Source organism: Mauremys mutica, chromosome 5, assembly GCF_020497125.1.
Source record: "Mauremys mutica isolate MM-2020 ecotype Southern chromosome 5, ASM2049712v1, whole genome shotgun sequence".
NCBI lineage: Eukaryota > Metazoa > Chordata > Testudines > Geoemydidae > Mauremys > Mauremys mutica.
Window position 1 is genome coordinate 39,881,334 of NC_059076.1, and position 21,304 is coordinate 39,902,637.

Consider the following 21,304-nt stretch of genomic DNA (forward strand, 5'->3'; position numbering starts at 1 on the left):
ATGGGAGAGTCTGGGTGACAGGGAGTGCCTCTTTCTTAGGTTAAGTTCAATGAAGTTGTGGCTTTTCACTTCAGATCCGTTTGCTGCCATGTCCAGGTCAAGGGTCATTACACAGGAAGCACCATTAACTGGTTAAACATATTCTATTGTTTAGCCACAAGCTGATAGAGACAAGATGCTTCCTTCTCTCCCCTCTATTTAAAGATAATGCCAACATTCCAGGGGCTGCAGGGCTTTCTAAAGTGAAGATCTTGTGTTAAAACAATGAGGAGTCCTTGTGGCACCTTAGAGACTAACAGATTTATTTGGGCATACGCTTTCATAGGCCTTGTCTACACTACAGGACTATTTCGAATCTACTTAATTCGAATTTGTGGATTCGACCTTAATAAGTCGAATTTGTATATCCATACTAAATACACAAATTCGAACTTCTGAGTCCACATTCACGGGGCCAGCTTCGACTTTGGAAGCGGTGCACTGTGGGAAGCTATCCCACAGTTCCCGCACTCCCCGCTGCCCATTGGAATTGTGGGATTTCCCCCCAATGCATGCTGGGGGGAAAAATGTGTCGTCATTGAACCGTCAATCCCGCCCTCCCTCTCTTCCTTGAAAGCGCCGGCGGGAAATCTGTTCGCGCCCTTCTCTGGTCGGTTACAGCGCGGACGCCACAGCACTGCGAGCATGGAGCCCGCTGCGATCATCGCTGCACTTATGGCCGTTGTCAACTCCTCGCACGTTATCGTCCACCTCTTCCACAGTCAGATGCTGAGAAACCGGGCGAGGAGGCTCCGGCAGCACGGTGAGGAGAGTGGCGCAGACCTCTCACAAAGCAGGGTACGCCGGGCAGTGGAGATCATGGTGGCAATGGGTCAAGTTCATGGTGTGGAACGGCGATTCTGGGCCCGGGAAACAAGCACAGACTGGTGGGACCGCATAGTGCTGCAGGTCTGGGATGACACAGAGTGGCTGCGAAACTTCAGGATGCGTAAGGGCACTTTCCTTGAACTGTGTGACTTGATGTCCCCTGCCCTGAAGCGCCAGGACACAAGGATGCGAGCAGCCCTGACTGTGCAGAAGCGAGTGGCCATAGCCCTCTGGAAACTTGCCACGCCAGACAGCTACCGGTCAGTAGCGAACCACTTTGGCGTGGGCAAATCTACCGTGGGGATTGCTGTCATTCAAGTAGCCCACGCAATCGTTGAGCAACTGCTCTCAAAGGTAGTGACTGTCGGAAATGTCCAGGTCATCATAGATGGCTTCGCCGCGATGGGATTCCCAAACTGCGGTGGGGCTATAGATGGGACTCACATCCCTATCCTGGCACCAGCCCACCAGGCCAGCGAGTACATTAACCGAAAGGGCTACTTTTCAATGGTGCTGCAAGCTGTGGTGGACCATAGGGGACGTTTTACCAACATCAACGTCGGGTGGGCGGGCAAGGTTCATGACGCGCGTGTGTTCAGGAACTCTGGTCTGTTTAGACGCCTCCAGGCAGGCACTTTCTTCCCGGACCACAAAATAACGGTTGGGGATGTGCAGATGCCTACAGTGATCCTCGGGGACCCGGCCTACCCGCTAATGCCCTGGCTCATGAAGCCCTATACAGGCGCCTTGGACACTGAAAAGGAACTCTTCAACTACCGGCTGAGCAAGTGCAGAATGGTGGTGGAGTGTGCTTTCGGACGTCTCAAGGGGAGATGGCGGAGCTTACTGACTCGCTCTGACATCAGCGAAAAGAATATCCCCGTAGTTATTGCTGCTTGCTGTGTGCTCCACAATCTCTGTGAGAGCAAGGGCGAGACCTTTTTGGCCGCTTGGGAGGTTGAGGCAAATCGCCTGGCTGCTGTTTACGATCAGCCAGACACCCGTGCTGAGAGAATATCCCAGCGGGAAGCGATATGCATCAGGGAGGCTTTGAAAGCGAGTTTCCTCGCAGAGCAGGGTAACCTGTGACTGTCCACTTGATTTTAAGAGAGCCTGATCATAAACCAAGTTTTCCCCACTTCCCAAGGACGTTTTAAAACTAAGGACATGTTTTAGTAATTAATAATAAATCTTTCGTTGACTTTGCATTTCTGTTTCTTCGTTGAAACATGGAAGCATTCTGTGCTGGTTAAGGTGTGCACTGATGGGTGGGTTTGCAGGAAGGGGCGAGGGGTGCCGTCCTTGGATAGGGGTTACCATGACGGCTGTGGGTTTGGGCGTTGGAAGGGGTGAGGGGTGTGGGGGAAGGGTGAGTATCTGCCCCTGGATGAGGTCTCTTTTTGGGGCTCGGGGCACCGGGGAGGATCGTGACTACGGTCCAAATGCATGTGAAGGGAAGCCTGCCTTTACATTCGGGGATGTCAGGCACCAGGACCCTACACATCAAGGAAAGACCCGGGGCAGCATACACCACACAGACTGTCCCTGGTGCCTAGTGACTGCAGTCTGTGTGTGCCCTGCAGTTGACCCTGCCCCCAAGTCTGTACCCTGGTAATGTGGGCTATGCACTGCAATTAAAAATCCCCCCCCCACACACAAAGTCTTCTGACACGAGAAACGTGACGGAAACAGAGAGTAACAGCAAACCGCTTTTAATAATGTTATACACAGTGGGGGGTTGAAACTTGGATTTGGGACTGGGTGATCCTGTAAGGGAAGAACTTCTACAGATTTACAGCGCGAGAGGTGTCTTGTACATTAGCGCTCTGCTGCGGTGCAGTGACAGTTCTCACGGCCCCTACCGCCCCTCCTTCTTGTCACTTTGGGTGAGGGGGGGACAGGACATCTTGGCGTTGGAGGGCGGTTGCAGATGCACTGCAGGGGGGCTCTCTCCTCCTGCCTGCGGTCTTGCAGAACATCTACAAGGCGCCGGAGCGTGTCCGTTTGCTCCCTCATTAGACCAAGCAGCGTTTGAGTCGCCTGCTGGTCTTCCTGCCGCCACCTATCCTCCCGTTCCAGGTGTGTGCGATGCTGCTGACACAGGCTCTCCCTCGACTGTCTCTGCTCTGCCGCCTCCGCTCTGGAGCTGGCCATCAGTTCCTGGAACATGTCGTCCCTTGTCTTTTTCTTTCGGCGTCTAATCTGAGCCAGCCTCTGCGAGGGGGATGGCGGGGCAGTCCGTGAAGGAGCCGAAGCTGTGTGATGCGAAAAAGTAGGTGATTTCCTTGAACAAATACATGTTTGCCAACAGTAAACACAGTCTAGTCATTTTCAGTTAAGAAGACCAAACAGGGAACCAAGTCTCAGGAGATCTCGGAACTAGTCCGAGATTTCGGACTACGCTCTCATTGGCGGCGCGATTGCACTGGATAGCGCACAAGCGAGGAGAGACAGCTGCATCCCTCTTGCACAAAGTCCTGGTAAGCCTTACAGTACAGACTGCTTATCAGATAGTGCTTAGCTGTGCTCTCCTGCTGGAGGCAATGTGCAAAGCAGAAAAGATGAGCGTTATGCGGCATCTCCCGCCAGTGACCGCGAAAGACCCCTGTATGCTTTTCCTCTGAGTCCTGGAACACGTGGCTGTTAAGCGAGGGTCATTCTTATGCAAAGTAAAACTCTGTTAAGCGAGGGTCATTCTTATGCAAAGTAAAACTCTGTTAAGCGAGGGTCATTCTTATGCAAAGTAAAAGTCTACCATGCACAATAGTAACAGTACACTAATTCCACTAATTAGATGCAGCACTTCCACAACGACATCACCCTGAGGCGTGTCAGGCGCACACAGAGAGAGCGGATGTTAATAGAAGCCCTGCACAGACCAGGACCCTACGCTGCCATGCTCGTAGAGGCGATGGTCCCCCTCTACCTGAGGATGGCATGGCGCGGAAGAGTGTGCTTCAACGGACCACCCAATAAAGCACCTCTCCCAAGAAACCTCTTGCTGAGGCTTTTCCAGCTGCTCTCTGAGAGCTTTTTTGAAATATCCCCAGAGGACTATTGCTCCATTGCTGTTTGTGTAGACCTGCTGTTTGTTTAGTTTCATATTTAAAAATGTTTATATAGTATTTCTATTTTTTATATAAATCCCTGTTTCTTAAAAAAATAAATGTTTCCCTGTTTGTAGCACTTACCGCCTGATCCTTCCCCTGATTCCGAGTCCTGGTTAACGGGCGGGGACGGTTGGTAGGGGATCTCTGTGAGGGTGATGAAGAGATCCTGGCTGTCAGGGAAAGCGGGAGTGGGTTCGATGTCGCCTGCGCCGTCCTCTAAAGACCCTTCCTCATCTTCCCCATCGGCGAACAGGGAGGGGGAACTGTCCCGGTACACTATTCCGTCCTCGGAGTCCACCGTCACTGGTGGGGCACTGGTGGCAGACCCACCTAGAATGGCATGCAGTGCCTCGTAGAAGCGGCATGTCTGGGGCTGGGCTCCGGAGCGTCCGTTTGCCGCTCTGACTTTTTGATACCCTTGTCTTAGGTCCTTCACTTTCACGCGGCACTGCATCGCATCCCGGCTGTATCCTTTGTCTTTCATGGCTTTAGAGACCTTCTCGAAGGTCTTCGCGTTCCGCTTGTTGGAGCGCAGCTCCGAGAGCACAGACTCCTCGCCCCACACAGCGATCAGATCCTGGACTTCCCGGTCAGTCCATGCTGGGGACCTCTTTCTATTCTGGGATTGCCCGGACTCCTCTGCTGGAGAGCTCTGCATCGTTGCAGGTGCTGCGGAGCTCGCCCCGATGTGCAACCAGAACGTCAGATTCAAACCGCCCAGACAGGAAAATGAATTCAAATTTTCGCGGGTCATTTCCTGTGTGGCTGGCCAGAGAATCCAAGCTCGGACTGCTGTCCAGAGCGTCAACAGAGTGGTGCACTGTGGGATAGCTCCCGGAGCTGCTAAGTTCGATTAGCATCCACACCAAGCCTAATTCGAGCTAGCAAGTGCGAATTTAGCGTTACCCCACCTGCCGGGGTGGAGTACCAAATTCGAACTAAAGAGCCCTCTAGTTCGAATTAAATGGCTTCCTGGTGTGGACGGTTGAGCGGTTAGTTCGAATTAACGCTGATAAATTCGAATTAAAGTCCTAGTGTAGACCAGGCCATAGACTAGAACCCTGCTACAAACCCCGGTGCCAACTCTGTCCACATATCTATTCAAGGGACCATCAAAGGACCTAATCACATCAGCCATACCATCCAGGGCTCGTTCACCTGCACATCTACCAATGTGATATATGCCATCATGTGCCAGCAATGCTCCTCTGCCATGTACATTGGCCAAACCGGACACCTCCTCATCAGACATCAGGAATCATAACATTCAAAAACCATGAGGAGAACACTTCAATCTATCTGGTCACTCAGTAACAGACCTAAAAGTGGCAATTCTTCAACAAAAAAACTTCAAAAACGACTCCAACGTGAAGCTGCAGAACTGGAATTAATTACAAACTGGATACCATCAGATAAGACCTGAATAAAGAATGGGAGTGGTTGGGTCATTACAAAACCTAAACTTGATTTCCCCAATACTAATTTCTCCCTGCTGTTACTCACACCTTCTTGTCAACTGTCTGTAATGAGCCACTCTCTTACCACTTCAAAAGTTATTTTTCCTCCCTTGGTATCCTGCTTTTAATTGATTTATCTTGTTAGACTGACATCACACTTGGTAAAGCAACCCCCATCTTTTCATGTATTTATACCTGCTCCTGTATTTTTCACTTCATGCATCTGATGAAGTGGGTTCTAGCCCACGAAAGCTTATGCCTAAATAAATTCCTTAGTGTTTAAGGTGCCACAAGGACTCCTTGTTGTTTTTGCTGACACAGACTAACATGGCTACCACTCTGGGTCTTGTGTTAATGACCCTTTGTGCTAATGTCTCCGTCTGTGTAAATGAAATAGGAACTTACCTGTAAATGCAAAGCTGTTGCTGGTAGTGCAGAGAAATAGGTTGTCGTCTGGCTGGCATTTGCACCCCTTCCAGTAAGTAAGCTGTGTAACCTCAGAACGCCTCCTCAATTCTGTAGGAGTGGAAGAATAAGGCTGGCTGACTGCAAGAGTGCAGCCATGTAGCAGAAGGTTCTTAGCAAGGCAGTGTCAGTCCCTTTCTAGCTTTGCTCCTTTCAGTAAGCCATCTGTACTTATTACAATGCCATCTCCTTGTGTCTCAGAGATTTTCTCATATGCTTGCTTTACTGATATGCATCAGCAGGAGGGATTAGCTACCAGCACTCATGCAGGCTAGAAAAATAGAACGTTATGTAGGAGGTAATGTAATTGCAACCAAAAGGAATTACAATTTATAGAGATAGCAAAATTATTTGCAACCAGTGTCTAAATTCAGTGTGAATTGTTAGCTCAACCAGCAGATAGTGTACATATTTACAGTCAACCTAAACATTTATATAATAAAAAAGTTTATTCCAGGCTCACTGACTGTATTGCAATGGATCAGAAATCTTTAATATTATATAGTTCTATTCCTCTTATGCATCTTTTTCTTAAAACAAGTTTAATGCTCACAATTTAAATCGACACTATTGAAACTAGTCATCTATTCATACAACTGTTCCAACAGAGATGACAGCAGTGCAAGCTTCCCATAATGCCTTGTCAAATTGAGCAACTTTGGCCAGGGCCTCTTGTCTCCGTGGCTAGACAAGCCTTGGCCCCTCTGCTCAGAACGACAGATGTGTGGTGGTGCTTCTGATGTGGACACATGTTCACTATGGTCAGCAACCTCTTTCAACTAAGCCAACAAACAGCTGTTGGATAGCTGCTTTTATTCATTGTCATGTTAGGCTGGTTTTGTCTAGAGACCATCAGATGAAAAAATTTGTAGCCATCCAGTTCACCCCCTTTCCAACATCACTTCACACCCATTGAAAAATCCTATTTGTTTTTTAAAAAAAACGCAGGAGTGACAAATTTATGGTTAGTTATACAACTTATTAATTTTGTGGCACACCAGAAGAAGACATCTTGAAATATAAGAAGTCTAATAAAACATTATTTAATGGTGTCTGAGAATTTTTTTTTTTTTACTTAAAATGACAATTTTCTGTATAACTACAAGTAACATATTACCTGTGGCACATAAACTAGCTGTGGCATTAGCAAGACGTAACTTGCTGCAAGTGACACCAATATTTTAAAGAGGAGGGAAGACGTCTCCTTGTTTCTATAGTACATGATGCTACCTTGAAATGCAGAGGCTCAAGAAGTTTCTCCTCAATTTCTGGAGTGCCCATTTTACATTTGATTAGTTTCTGGAGGCTTTTTTTAGGTACCCATTTTAGCTGAGTTTCCTAATTTGTAGCTTAAAAAACAAGGGGCTTTTAATTTTCCATTGCCTTGATCTTTGTTTAATCACTTAGACCAGTGTGAAGTGGGTATAAAAAAGCACTACCATTCTGGTTTGGCAGTGTTTGGCACTAAACTTGCACAAATGAAAAAGGACTACACAAGGTACAAAGCAGTAGAGAAATGAACCCACTATCTGGTTCAATATCACCTGTCTTGAAAGGTCTGGGGGGGGGTGTGTGTGTGGAAAACGTAGCTGGATCTTGTAATCACTATTAACAATCCAGCTGTGTATTCTGTATGTTTGAGAGAGTGCTTGTGTTGTGTCTGGTAAATTCCTGTGTGGGATTATTTTTTCCCTACAGATGAGGAGATTTGTGTAGGCTGAGCCTAGTTTGACTGTGTTTGGATTGGGAAGATGGCATCAGTTTGTGTATGCTATCGAGAGTGGTAGCCTACAATGTACAGTTGCCAGGATGTCAAACAATCCATTTTGTGGCCCAGTGAAAACCCCCAGTTTGGCTAGGATCAGAGACTGTTTCACATATGTGAAGACACGTGTATCTACTGCTGCAGAGCTTTAAGACAGCAATCTTTATGTTCTGTTTGGGATGTGATTTGGGTGGGGAGCATGGCCTAGTGCAGGGGTGCCCAACCTATGGCCCTCAGGCTGTACGTGCTCCACCAGAGCATTTCATAAGGCCCATGGCCTGCTTTAGCACAGTATACTAACAGCTGATTCATTAGCATTTTGTCATCATGTTTACATCAGTTTACACAAGTGTGTAAACTGACAATACTGTACATAGAAAAACTTATCTAAATACATATGAATCATGCTGAATTTAGAATATAAATCAATACAGGTGACTTTAAATCTTATTAAAATATGTAGAATCTGTTTCTGCCCCCCGCCCCCCAAAAAAAGACTGTGCTTATAGTTATGTGGCCCTCCTGTGTAATAAAGTTGGGCCTCCCTGGCCTAGTTGCTAAGGCACTAGACAAAGACTCAGGAGACCAGAGTTCTGTTCCTGGTTCTGCCACTGGCCCCCGGAGTGACCTTGGGCAAGTCACTTTGCCTCTCTGTGCCTCAGTTTCCCCATCTGTATAATGTCAATAATGATACTTATCCCACTTTGTAAAGTGCTTTGAGATCTCCTGAGGAAAAGTGCTTTATAAGAACTGGGTATGATTAGTATTAATATCCGGTGATGATGGAAACAAAACACCCAGTAGCAAAGAATCCTGTGGCACCTTATAGACTAACAGACATTTTGCAGCATGAGCTTTCGTGGGTGAATACCCACTTCTTCAGATGCAAGTGGTGGAAATTTCCTGAGAGATCTCTAGCTTGCTTCTTGCTTGCTTATATATACCTGCCCCAGGAAATTTCCACCACTTGCATCTGAAGAAGTGGGTATTCACCCACGAAAGCTCATGCTGCAAAACGTCTGTTAGTCTATAAGGTGCCACAGGATTCTTTGCTGCTTCTACAGAACCAGACTAACACGGCTACCCCTCTGATACAAAACACCCAGTGAATCAGTAATACCACGGTAGATAATATGGTTTTGCTGGAGGGAAGGTTCCTGTGTGATCTGATTTTTGTTTACTGACTTTTCTTCTAGACCTTTAGAGCCATTTTTCTTTCAAATGAGAGAAGAGCAAGACAAAACTGTCATGGTCCATGTCTGTTTGTGAAAGTGGAGGAGTTCACTTACAGTTGGCCTGTTCATTTAGAGTGACTCAGTCCCTGCTTTCCTCCTCCCACGCACGTGCTTACCAGTCCTAACAAATGGAGTGCTGAGCCTTGTCAGTTGAAATGACCCAGTATATGGTGGCGGAGGTGGGTGGGATGTGGCACTGTGGCTAATAGCAAAATGACTGAGTTATGCTGAGCCAGGTTCCCTGAAATGAAGTTGCTGAGCATTCTTCTGAGCACACTTTAGTGTCCGTACAGTACCTCTATAGCTGCTAGGGGTTTCATGATCCTACACTGTGCTTCAGGCTCCAACCACTTAAACCTATGTCATAGCTAATGCAGTAGTGTAAGTGCATATTCATTGGTAAGAACTAGGACTACTACCAGTTTCTGCCAGCTGAGACCTTGGTGTACCAGATGCCTTAATTAGATGGTGGTGCTTGGTTCCACCTCTGTTCCAGATCGAGACATTGTACAGGAGCTTTGTAAATAGTAGTGAAATTTTCTTGTAGGATCTGACTCCATCACAGTTTGCAGCTTTATATAGAGTGACAGTGGCCCCATAAAAAGAGCTTGTGATGGGGGTGCACATAAATAACCCTCACTGAGGCAGGTAGGGAAGGAATTAACTATGTGCTCATTAGACAGAACAAGGATATCAAGAGTAGTCAGAGGAAGTCTCTCTCCCTCAAGGCAGGAAGCTCCCAGGCACCAGCATGAAGAAGGACCTGGGAAAATGCCTATCTTGCAATATTGCCCTCCAGAGGCAATATTTGGTTTGTTTGCCTTCTTATTCTCTTTCCTTTTTGGGGCCAGAATGAAGAGTCCTGGGCCTGACCAGCTCCCTACCCTGTATGTTGGGCTAGTTGCAGAGAAATGCTGTAAGGATGCCATATCTTTTTCTTCCTTTTTTTGTTTGTTTCCTTTTTCTTCCCTCTTTCCTGCCACTCTTGGCCACGGCTTGGGCTGTGCTCATACAAAGCTGTTTTCCTGCATATACCGGGCAACTTACAATTATTTTAAATTGTTTCTAAAAATATAAACTGATTTCAGGCAATGCTGCTGGGCTGAGCCCGAGGTGGGATGGCGTGGATGAGGGAAAGAGACTGGACAGGAAATGTAGCAGGGCACTGAGTTTGGCTTTTGGGTAGGAGCCCATGGAGGAGTGATAGGAGCAGCGCTCCCAAGTCTCCAGATGCATGGGCCCTGGAGGAACAGGAGACTGGTGGGGTATGAAGACGGACAAAAGGCTGGGGGAACATGAAGTGCGGCCTGGAAGGGATGAAAGTTAAGGTTGGGTAAGTGGTGTATTTTTGGTGGAGTGCCTGAGAGAGGGAGTTAAATATCTTAAACTTTTGATGTCCAAATTCTTTTTTGTTTGGGTTTTTAAAAAGAAGTCTGGTTTTTTTTTGTACAGTAAGAACAATAGTGGTGTTAGGGAGTTTGGACTGCATGAAAGCAAGCTTTTCAACTTTCACACTTGTATTCTGCAAAGAGGTGTGTGCACGCATGAATACTGTGTTTTCTAGAAAAACATCTGTAATATCTTGGCTTCAAATAAAGTACATGTTCTAGTACTAGGACTTGAATTTGGAAAGTGATTCTAATGCTGTGAGCTTGGAAAGAGTTACTCATTTTAACTGTTTTAAACTGCTGTTCATATGTCTGAGTGGAAAAAAATTGGACTCATCCAGAAATGCACCCTCCTTGTTCTGGTTTCCAATGCATTAGTTTGTGTTATGGCCAAGAAGAGAGGGATTTGAGCCTTTAGGGCATCACTAACCTATGGTTGGTATTGCTTACAACACAGCATTGATTGCACCACCAATGAGCAATAAAATAAATACATGTAACATCTGTAACAGAAAACAGATGTCCTGCAAAACCAATCTGAATTAAATAGCTTCAAAAAGCAATAAGAGTAGCGACAACTGACTTTTCACTCAAAATTATGTTGGGCTGCCCACTCTATCTACAGCCTACTGCAAAATTAACAAAAAATAATAGAAGAAGAGTAAACAGCCACAGCGTTTTACATTAAAACTGGTCTCATCCGGGTCTAATTAATTTTTCATTCAGGTGGATCAAACAAAAATATAGTCTCGTGAGAGGAGCTGCACAGCTTTCTCAGAGCATTTTCAGATATGTTTGTCTACTTTAGGTTACCATACAATGACAGCTGTGCCTTTTGATTCAGTTGAACGAAAAATGTGTGAAAAATTGAGTATGGTGATTCTTATCAGCTGCATTTGGGGGAGAATTCATCAAAAGTATCATGGAAATAATTTTGTAAAATATATATTAATCTTTAAAAATGTGTATTTAAAATGAAAATAGAGAATAGATTTAACATCTGAAAGCCTATTTTACATCTATAGCTGGCTGCCTTTGATGTGAATCAAATCAGGTAGCAATCACCCCTGGTATCTTCCGTCACTAATCATATTGCTTGGAGCTTTCCTGTTGGCAGTGGCTCAAGGGCAAACAATGGGTTCTAGGCCAACATATTTTTCAAGTATTACAGTACATCTGTAAATTTATATGAACATATAATATATGCTCTCAGCAGTTTGCTTTCCCATGGTGACCCTCTGTGGTTAACCAGCTTTAAATGAAATCCTGTGCCGGCTGGTGCTGAGAATGGAAAAGTTACAGGAAAGGAAGGAGGCAGATTCTTGGCTCTAACCCCCCTTATTCCCTTTATGTGGTGTTTTAGCCCAGATGAAAGCTGCTATACTGATTTGGATAGGCAGGTGAGCTGCCTTCTCAGTCATCTTTCAAGCTGTGCTTTTCACTTTGTTGGCTGACCCCAAAATTTCCCACAACTGAAAATTTAAATCAGTAAAAATTGAAAAAAAAAACCCTGCTTAAAAATAAAATAAAAAATGCTTTATTTTTCTGTCAAAATTATAAAATAAAAAATCAAATTCTTTGAAGGCCTATGAATAATGAACTGAGTTTTTTAAATTACAAATTGTATTTCAATTCTAGTTTAGTCAAAATATTCTTCGTCTTGGAGGATGATTTAAAGAAACTTAAATGAATACTTGTGCTTCATATCAGTTCAGGATTGACCAAAAAGAAGTTTAATAATAATAATAAAATTATAGGAAGAATTTAATCAGTGTCCCAGCTTTTAAATATTTCTCTAGTGTATTGTGGCTATGAGTGCATCATAGTACAGGCGAGAGAAATATTGCTTACGGAAGGATTGTCTTAGAGCAGTAGTACATTTTAGAGTCAATTCGGTGACTTGTAACAACTTAAAGAAGGCCCATGTTTTACTGATGGTACTTCAAAAAGTTGCATATTCTCCAGTCATGATCCATGCAGTCATGATCCATGAAAAACATTTTTTTTTCTTAGAACAAACCAACTAACCCTACCAAGCAATGGCACAATCTGTAAAGTGACTGTACAAAAACCCAGAGGACTGTGTGTTTGAAGATGCAACTGTGTACATTGCTCTTACTCATTCTATGCCTGTTTCAGTCATGTGCCCAGGATACAGAGTGAAATTGTGCTCTCTGGAGGGCTTAGAGTACATAGTAGACAGTCACAGAAAGAGAGAACCACAATGAAGGCAGTCTAAAATGCTGTGGATATGGCTGTGTCTACATGTACAGCGTTACAGCGGCGCAGCTGTACCGATATAGCTGGGCTGCTGAAGCGTGTCTGGTGAAGATGCTCTATGCTGACGGGAGAGAGCTCTTCCGTTGGCATAAAAAGCCCACTCCTGGGGGCAGCATAAGCTATGCTGGCAGGAGAGTTTCTCCCGCTGTCGTAGTGCTGTGCACACTAGCACTCATCTCGGTGTAACTGATGTCAATCACAGGGGTAAAATATTCACACCCCCGAGCGACATAAATTTTACTGACATAGTGATGATTTTGGGCCTACTAGCCTAACAATTTTGCTTTAAAAGCCTGTAATAAGTTTTTGTCAGTACTCACAGCAAGGAAATTCATGCACACATAGTAGAGAGAGATCAGAAAAATCCCCAAATTTTGAGGAAGTTCTAATCTGAGTCAAAACATTACAGCTGTGGTTCCTTTCTATTGTATAGGAAAGTATGCATTCTATTGTTGTTGTAAGGGCGTAAAAAGAAGCAACTGCATACAGGAATGATTTGTCAAGCCTGTTTTATTTTTTGTAAATCTTCCTCACACGGGACATATTGGCATTCAGTAGTATGTGACGATGGTATATTACCTAACCCCTTTACTATTTAGTTTGCAGCTGTGATGCTTTTGGTTGGTAGTCTGTTCTAAATTCTTTGTTTTAATAAGTGTCAACTGAAATTAAAAAAAATTGTGATGTAATAAGTGATCGATCTGCATTTGTGCTTACAATGTACAACTATTTTAGTTTTGTACCATTATTTACCATGTTACTTTTTAAACTGTATGCTGTTTTGTAATGTGCGGTACCCCTCACAACAAAGAAATGATCATACCTGAGTGCTTTGTTTCTCCTGCTAGCCAACAAGATTAATAACGCTTAGAGAAGGATGTATGTAACTTGAAATTTTTATTGTTCGACCCACCTGTGAAAACACTGAAGTGCTAGGCAGGGGATTATTGCTTATGAATGTATCTAAACATGTGAATTAATACTGAGAGAAGAATAGAGAGATTATAGAATAAAATATTTAGCAATATTCTTTATTGTGTTACTTTTGTTCACTGCATGTAAACAGTTGAGGACAGTGAAATGATAAAGTATTGTTACATGCTGTCTAGTAAATCAATTACTTGAGAATAATTAGAGAGAAATTTGAATGTAGTTTTTGCTTTACGTTGACATTAATGAGTGGAAGGCCGAGGGTCATAAAATTAATCTTGTAGAAAGTGCTGCACCACTGTTGTATAATGCCAAGTATTATATTTTAAAGGACTTTCTAAATATTTGTTCTCCCTAACCTGCTCTTCAAATATTTGACAACAAGGTTTTTAGACAGTCTGCCTCCAAAAAAGGAATATTGAAGACACCTTGAGTCTGATTCTCTGCCACCATGAACTTTCTGTCGTCATTTGGCACAGGTCTAAATGGCTATACAAGATGCAAGACAAGAGAGAATTGGGCCCCTTTTCTCTAAAATATTTAGAGTAATTTGTAGACAGAGGATAAAATTCTGCTCTTTTAGGCTGGTATGGATCCAGAGTAGTTCTTGTGGCTAAAATGAAGTTAGTTGACGCTTGACTAAAAACAGAATATTTCTCTCTCAAATGTGAGGGGAGAGAATTCTGCTGACTGGCTTGCATGTAAATGAAGGCAGAATTGGGCACACAAGGTGGGGGGATATTTGTATGAGTTGTGGGAAATACACTGATTTTGGGTTGGCATGTTTATGGCGACTAAAGTGTTTTGTGTATATGTTCACATCTCATTGAGGTTTGCTGGAAGTTTTGGTTTTGTAGTTTTCAATTGAAAACTCCAAACTAATCCCAAAGTGATCCCTGGAGAAACTCACTGGTTTCATGATGAAACCCCATTCTTCTACCACAGGCTTACATTTTATTTTAGCATCCTTGTGTCATTCATCACTATAGTATATCTGTCCTTGTGGTAGTTTGGACATTGATCCTTTCCTCTGGTAGGCCCCTGCTCTTGCTTCAGTTGCCTTTGAGAGGGAAGGGTACAGAGATTTCTGTTTTGGGGGCTGAAGGGGAGGAGAATATATACATCTTCTGATCCTCTGTAAGGGTCTTCAAGGAATAGGTTGTGCTTGTCTTTTCCTACCAACAAGTTTGGTGGCAGCAGAACTGGGAATGCTGTTCCAGTCCTCCTGCTTCCTCTAGAATTATAGAAGTGAAGGACTGGAAGGGACCTCAGTAGGTCATCTACTCCAGTCCGCTGCACTCAAGGCTGGACTGCATTAGACAGTTGGTTGTCTAATCTATTCTTAAAAAACTTGAATGACAGAGATTCCACAATCTCTCTAGGCAATTTGTTCTGGTACTTAACCACCTTGACAATTAGGAAGTTTTTCCTAATGTCCAACTCGTAACTCTTACTATAGGTTAGGGATTGTGATGTTCCAGGCTACAGTATGGGATGGGTTTCCTTTGGCTCAAGTCCTATATATCCTTCTATTAGTCACTTTTTGCAATTAATGACAATATTTTACCAAAGTAAGCCTCAACTCCTGTCAAAGAGCCAGTATCTCAAGTGGTGTAAATCTCATTAAAGTCTATGGACCTATAGTAATTGACCACTGCGGATCTGGCCCAAAATATGCATGTATATACTGCTTATTAAACTATTTTATGTATATTTATCTTTTCACACTTATGTACAAAACAACATTGAACTGCGCGCAAAATAACAGCATTTACCAAAGCTTTTCAAAGATTTTTGCCATTTCCAAATGCAATATGGATTTTTTTATGAATAGTTTTATCCTTCAGTCTTGTTTGTTTTTTGACCATTTGATTTTCCTTGCATGAATGGGATCTTTCTCTCCTTCCTTGCCCTACCCAAGTGATGTATTTGTAAGCTTCATCTCTGTTATCATGATGCAGTTTTATCCCTTCAAGTTTCAAAGAAAGCCAGTTTAACCACAAGGACTTAGTACAACTTTCTTATGCAAACTGTATAAAGTTAGAAAAACAGCAGAGTTAGTTGTAACTCATATGTACTTTTTGGCTCTTTAGTAGAAGTATCACAGAGGAGATTATACTCAGAGCAATTGGTATTTCATATTCTGGTTTGATTTAGAATGCTTAAACATAATCTGTTCTTATTAGAGATGGAGCCCAAACCAAAACCCGAGATCTGGTTTCAGATCAGAGTACACAGCTTGAACCAATCTCCATAATGGGACAAATCCAAACACCAGATTTGGATCTGAAATTTGAAACTCCGTGTTTAGAAACACTTGTAGCCAGTGTCTTGGTTTTGCCTCTTAGATCTAGGGTTTCAATTCAAACCCGTATTTAATAATTATATCCAGTTCATACTGTTGAAACATCTGATTCTTGATTTACAGTTCCAATTTCTATCTTGATGTTATCTAGCAAATGACACATCCCAGAAGATGAAGAATACAGGATTTTAGTCTATTTTAGAATTGCAGTCTCAACACTTCAGTCCAAAAAGATCAATTTAATTTCTACTAGCCCCTTCCTGTGTGATTATGTTGCTTGGCCTAGATCTGGAAAGGGTGTAACATCCTTCAAAACTTGAAGGCTCATTGTTAAAATAAAAATAATTTATAAAAAACAAACAAACCCTTACTCTGAGTTATTAACAGCTGAGGTTAACATTGAAGGAATTTTAAAAGTCTAATTTATTTCTCACTATTAATGTTCACTTTTGTATGTCACACAGTTTGAACTCTGCAACTAGGCTGGTCAATTTCACGGTGTGCTCCTAGGCAGCTTCAATTTCTTGTTCCTCTGCATTAACTCAATGCTGTTGTGTTGTCTTTTGTATTTCCAACAGTGTAAGGAAAATTTTTAAATTGGAAAAATAAATAGAAAAAGAAATCATGAAACGAATCTCCGTTTTGTACTTACGCCCCTAGGGACAGAGCTTTCTGGCCACAAAACTACATGCACATTAGGCCCTGATTTGGATTGCAAATAATACAGTACAGAATAAAAAACAAAAACAAAAAGGGAGTATTGGAGGGAGTAACCAAAGATTGGCTACCTTGAAGCTCAGGGCCTCAGTATCTCTGTATGGTTCTGCATGATATTAATCAGCAGCAGTAGTGGTCCTATGACACTAATTATAAGCCACAGTGGATTCTCCCCCTGTTGAAATAGAGGAAATGAAAAAAAAATCCAGATTGTTTGTGGAAGTTGAAGTAGAAACATTTGACAACAAAAGAGGACTGACAAAACAGGTAGGGTGCACTGAGAACTTATTACAGTGAAGAAAATGAGGGAATCTTTTTTAAATAAAAGATTATTAAAGCACATATGGTTATTGAAAGAATATGTGAAAGAGCACCGTGTAAGAGTAAGGAATTTAAGGGTGCCTTGGCTTGGGGAAGAGGAAGAGACCTAGTAGGCTTTCAGTAAGTCAGTAGCTGAAGTTCTAGACACCCTGGAGTCATTACTGCATGTGCATTTTGCGTCTGACCTCAGATGTAGAAAGTGCCATATTGCTCTTAAAGGAGTGTGTCTCTCTGGTATGCAGGTGCTAGGAAGAGGCTGACCGGGTTGGAGGAGGGCGGAGGGTGTCCTTGTGGAGTACAGATCACCATGCTGCTCCCCCAGGCTTCCTGTCAGGGCTGCCAGAGTGGTCTTTGGAGCCTGTTGTTGGAGAGACTAGGGCTGTCTGTCTTGGGGAATTTCAACATCCATGTGAAAGACAGCTCTCCTGGGTTAGTCACAGCCACTGTGGTAAATATGATTACCCCAGATAGTTCCTAGCTCAGCTTACAGCTGAGGAGGTGACAATTTGAATCTGCTCTAACACAGTGTGTGTGTTTGGTGCTGGCGGGGTGTAGACAGCAGACAATTAGTTATGGTCTAATCATCGGCTCTTCCAGATAGAGGACAGGGGTTTCCCTCTTGTCTGTCAGGGCACTGGAACTGGTGTGGTGGTGATTTCTCTGTGATTAATGGATCCTGTTGGATTCCAGAATCTTGGGCATAATGCTCTCTTGTCATTGGGCCAAGGCAGGTTTAAGGTCTGATGTATTGTCCCATCATGGCCTGAAATGGGAGCCATATTTCTAAAAGTGCATTGTCAGGTAACTAAAATTATGTTAGCTAACGTCTCCCTGGTTTTCTATCTGGAATTAGGAATTGATCTCTCCATCCCCAAGTAGGTACTTATTTAAAAAAAAAAAAGAGAGAGAAGAGAGATTTTTTTTTTTGTTTACTGTAGGTGCCCATGTAAATCAAGCTTTCCATGTGCCCCTTATGCAAACCTAGGGCATAGTACCAATTTTTCTTGTTTGTGTGGAACATAAGTAAAGTGCAGTGCTACTGTCTGTCTTTTGATGGTAATTACGTGTAGTCGGACCTGATTCTGCAGCCCTAAGCACGAAGCTCCCTTTGACTTTCACTGGAGTCAAGCACGGATAAGGGCAAGAGTGCAAGACCTTTAGGGCAAGAGATACTGATTTTTAAAACCAAACATGGATATAATCTGGAGGACATTTGCTAATGATTCAACTTTAACGGTATGTAAAATTTTGGGCCTGAAGTATTTGACAGTGTGTCTTTCTGAAAACATGGCTAAGTTTTGAGAGTTTCAGTTAATATTAAGTTAACATTTTATAGAAATTCTTGTGGCACACAACTAAAATTGCCTCTTTAAAAAATGCATAAAATAAGACGCAAACTCACTATGAAGCTGTTGAGTTCAGTGCTGGAGAATCCCCTTAGTTTCCCCTCTCCTTTTCCTAGAAAGATAAATGTATTTCCTTGGTGTGGTTTTGGAAAGAAAAATCATTAGTATACTAAGTTGTTTACACACATCTTAAGAGAAAATATACTGAATGCCTAAATAAATAAATCTATGAACAGAATCAGTTTATTGCAGAGAAACCACAAAGAAAATCAGTTTGCACTATTCAAGCAACATTCTATTGCATGGCCTCAAACCAGTTCATATGTAGTTGGCTCTGTAGTGAGCTCTTTTTAAAGCCAGAGGAGACAAGCACACACGTGTGTGCACACTGCTCCCTCCCCCCTTGTTTTTCTTTCTATATTAGAGGCTTCGCTTGGTTACTTTGCAATGGTATAGATCTCTTCTGCCTTAAAGTTGTTTGTTAGGTATTTTAAAAGTGCTCTCTCACTGCATGCTGGAGTGGTGTATATTATGGATTTAATAATTTGACAAGCATTATCTTACATTGCAGCTAATCCAGCTACACAGTACTATTTAGTAATCAGGCAGTGTGCAGAGAGGAGATGTTTAATATGCCCATTCTGTTTACCTGATAAATGATTTATAGGAGTTTCAACTTTGAACCCTGCAATAACTTTTGGGTTAACAGCACACTTCATTTAATTCACAAAGTCCATTCCTATCATGACATTTACTTATTGAAATAGAGTTTACAGTGGATGTTGCATGGAGTCCCAGCTGCCCCTTCATTTTTCCTTCACGGCAAGAAAGCATTGTCAGGTTTACGTGTCTTTAGAGCTTGGTACTTGCTGACTTCTTGAAAGTAACTTTGCAGGGATACGTACAAAAAATGGCAAAGGTTCAGGGTATTATGTCGTCGTACACGGCCATTTTCCCTTTTTATTCAGGGACATAGGAAAGTGGTAAAAGTTTAGTAGGGGACTAGGTGGATCAGGGAATTGGTATATAGAGTCTTTTGTCTCTAGGTTATTGATTTGCAACCCACCCAATTCAAACTGGCATTGAATTTGACCAGTGGACAGGTTTCTAATATTGGAAAAAAAACATCTACCACCCATGCCACTAACTGGAACCCTTGTTGGCAATCTCAACAGAGAGGCCAAGGACTAAAATGTACTTGAAGGAGCAGCACCTCATCTGGTGTAAACTGGCATAGCTCCTTGGACTTCAGTGGAGTCGCATTGACTTACACCATTTGAGGATCTGATCTGAATTGTATAACCTGAAATGCTACTAGAGTGACATTTCTAGACTAGAGTGCTCTGTAGGACAAATCCAGTCATGCTGACAGGGTGTGGAGAAAACGCTATACCACGGTCTATACTGTATCAGTCCAGTGGAGAAACAGAGGACTTCAGTCTTCAAATTTGTCTGTCTGGCTCCTTCAGCTGAGGAGGTTGACCAGTGATAGTGGTGATGCGATTTCTCTGTGACTGTGGGACCTATTTCCTTTCACCCCATAGATCGTATATCCAGCCAGTGTCCCATGATTGCTTAGATGCTTTCTCTGAGCAGTCTCTCAGTGTGCCCCTCTGGTTCCTTCATTTTAACTTGGACCTACGCTTCCTTCCTGTTTTTACATTCTTTATTGCAACTGTAATTAGTTGATCCTTGCGGATTTTTGTTCTGTTTTGCTTTTATTGTAGCCTTCCCCTTCCTTCCTTGTGTGGAAGGGAAGCTGTGTGTGTTTCTTTTGGGTGAAGTCTCTTTGGACTTCACCAACATTTACAAGGATCTCCTTACATCGGCCTCCAGCCATTGCACAGAGGCAGGGGCGGCTCCAGGCACCAGCGCAGCAAGTGCATACCTAGGGCAGGAAGTCACGGGGGGCGGCGTACTGGTCGCCATTAGGGTGGCAGTCAGGCAGCTTTCGGTGGCATGATTGCGGGAGGTCTGCTGTTCCCGCGCTTTCGGTGGCAATTTGGCGGTGGGTACGAAGGCGCGGGACCAGCAGATCACCCGCAGAAATGCTGCCGAATCCGCGTGACCAGTGGACCGCCCGCAGGCATGCCACCGAAGGCTGCCTGACTGCCGTGCTTGGGGCGGCAAAAACCATAGAGCTGCCCCTGCATAGAGGTCAGATAGACAGACTCCTAACATGAGCATCACATTTGCAAAAAAAAAAGTCAGAATTTAGTAGCAGTCATGTGAGGGGGTTATATCAATAACTATAATCCAGGGGTCGACAACCTTCGGCACGAGGCCTCAGGGTAATCTGCTGGTGGGCCGTGAGACATTTTGTTTATGTTGACCGTCTGCAGGCACGGCCCCCTGCAGCTCCCAGTGGCTGCAGTTCACCATTCCCGGCCAATGGGAGACGCGAGAATCAGTGCGGGCTGCAGGGTCATCCTGGAGTCTCCTGGATGACCAAAGAAGCTAGTCTGCATGTATCGCTGGGCCATAGCAGCCAAACATACCCTTCAACTGAACTAGTAATATGCCTAGAAACCATGAAACATGAATAAAACAACATTTTCCTATTGCCAAAGAAGAATGATTGTAGTGATTACAATTCATTGTCCCTGGAATTATTTCTAAGTAGTTCTTTTGCTCATTGGTTATTAGCTGTTATTTTGTGTGTGTTTGTTTATATTAAAGCCTCAACTTTTTGACTGTTACACAATCCTAAAGCAACATGGCACATGTTAATCTTATGGGCATGTGCAGTACTGAAGATATTCCATGAAACAAGGAATTCCTTAGATGGTCAACTGTCCCCTAAAGTCATGACAATTGTGATGTAATCAATGGTAAATAATCACTCAAAATTTGTCAGCCTTGACTCAGTTTCCATTAACTTGGACCAATTTGTGGTTTGAGTTAATACTATATAAAACCTCATCTGTCTCAATAGACTTTAGTTCTGGCGTTCATACAAACCCAGAACTTGAAAGGTATTTAAATCATGTGTAGCAAAACTGGAAGAAAGTTTTTGCAAAACTCTTTGAACCAAAACCACAAGTATAGCTCAGCTCTGCAAGTTCTGCTTGAGAAAGGAAACAAGTGCATATTTTGGGAATGCAAGATTGTTATTTAT

General features: G+C 43.2%; 1 protein-coding gene across 2 annotated transcripts in view; it reads left to right on the forward strand.

The window, feature by feature from the left end:
- TSPAN5 (tetraspanin 5) overlaps positions 1–21,304 on the forward strand; it is a 147,818-nt gene that overhangs the window by 98,135 nt on the left and 28,379 nt on the right. The gene's annotated exons all lie outside the window — the stretch shown is intronic.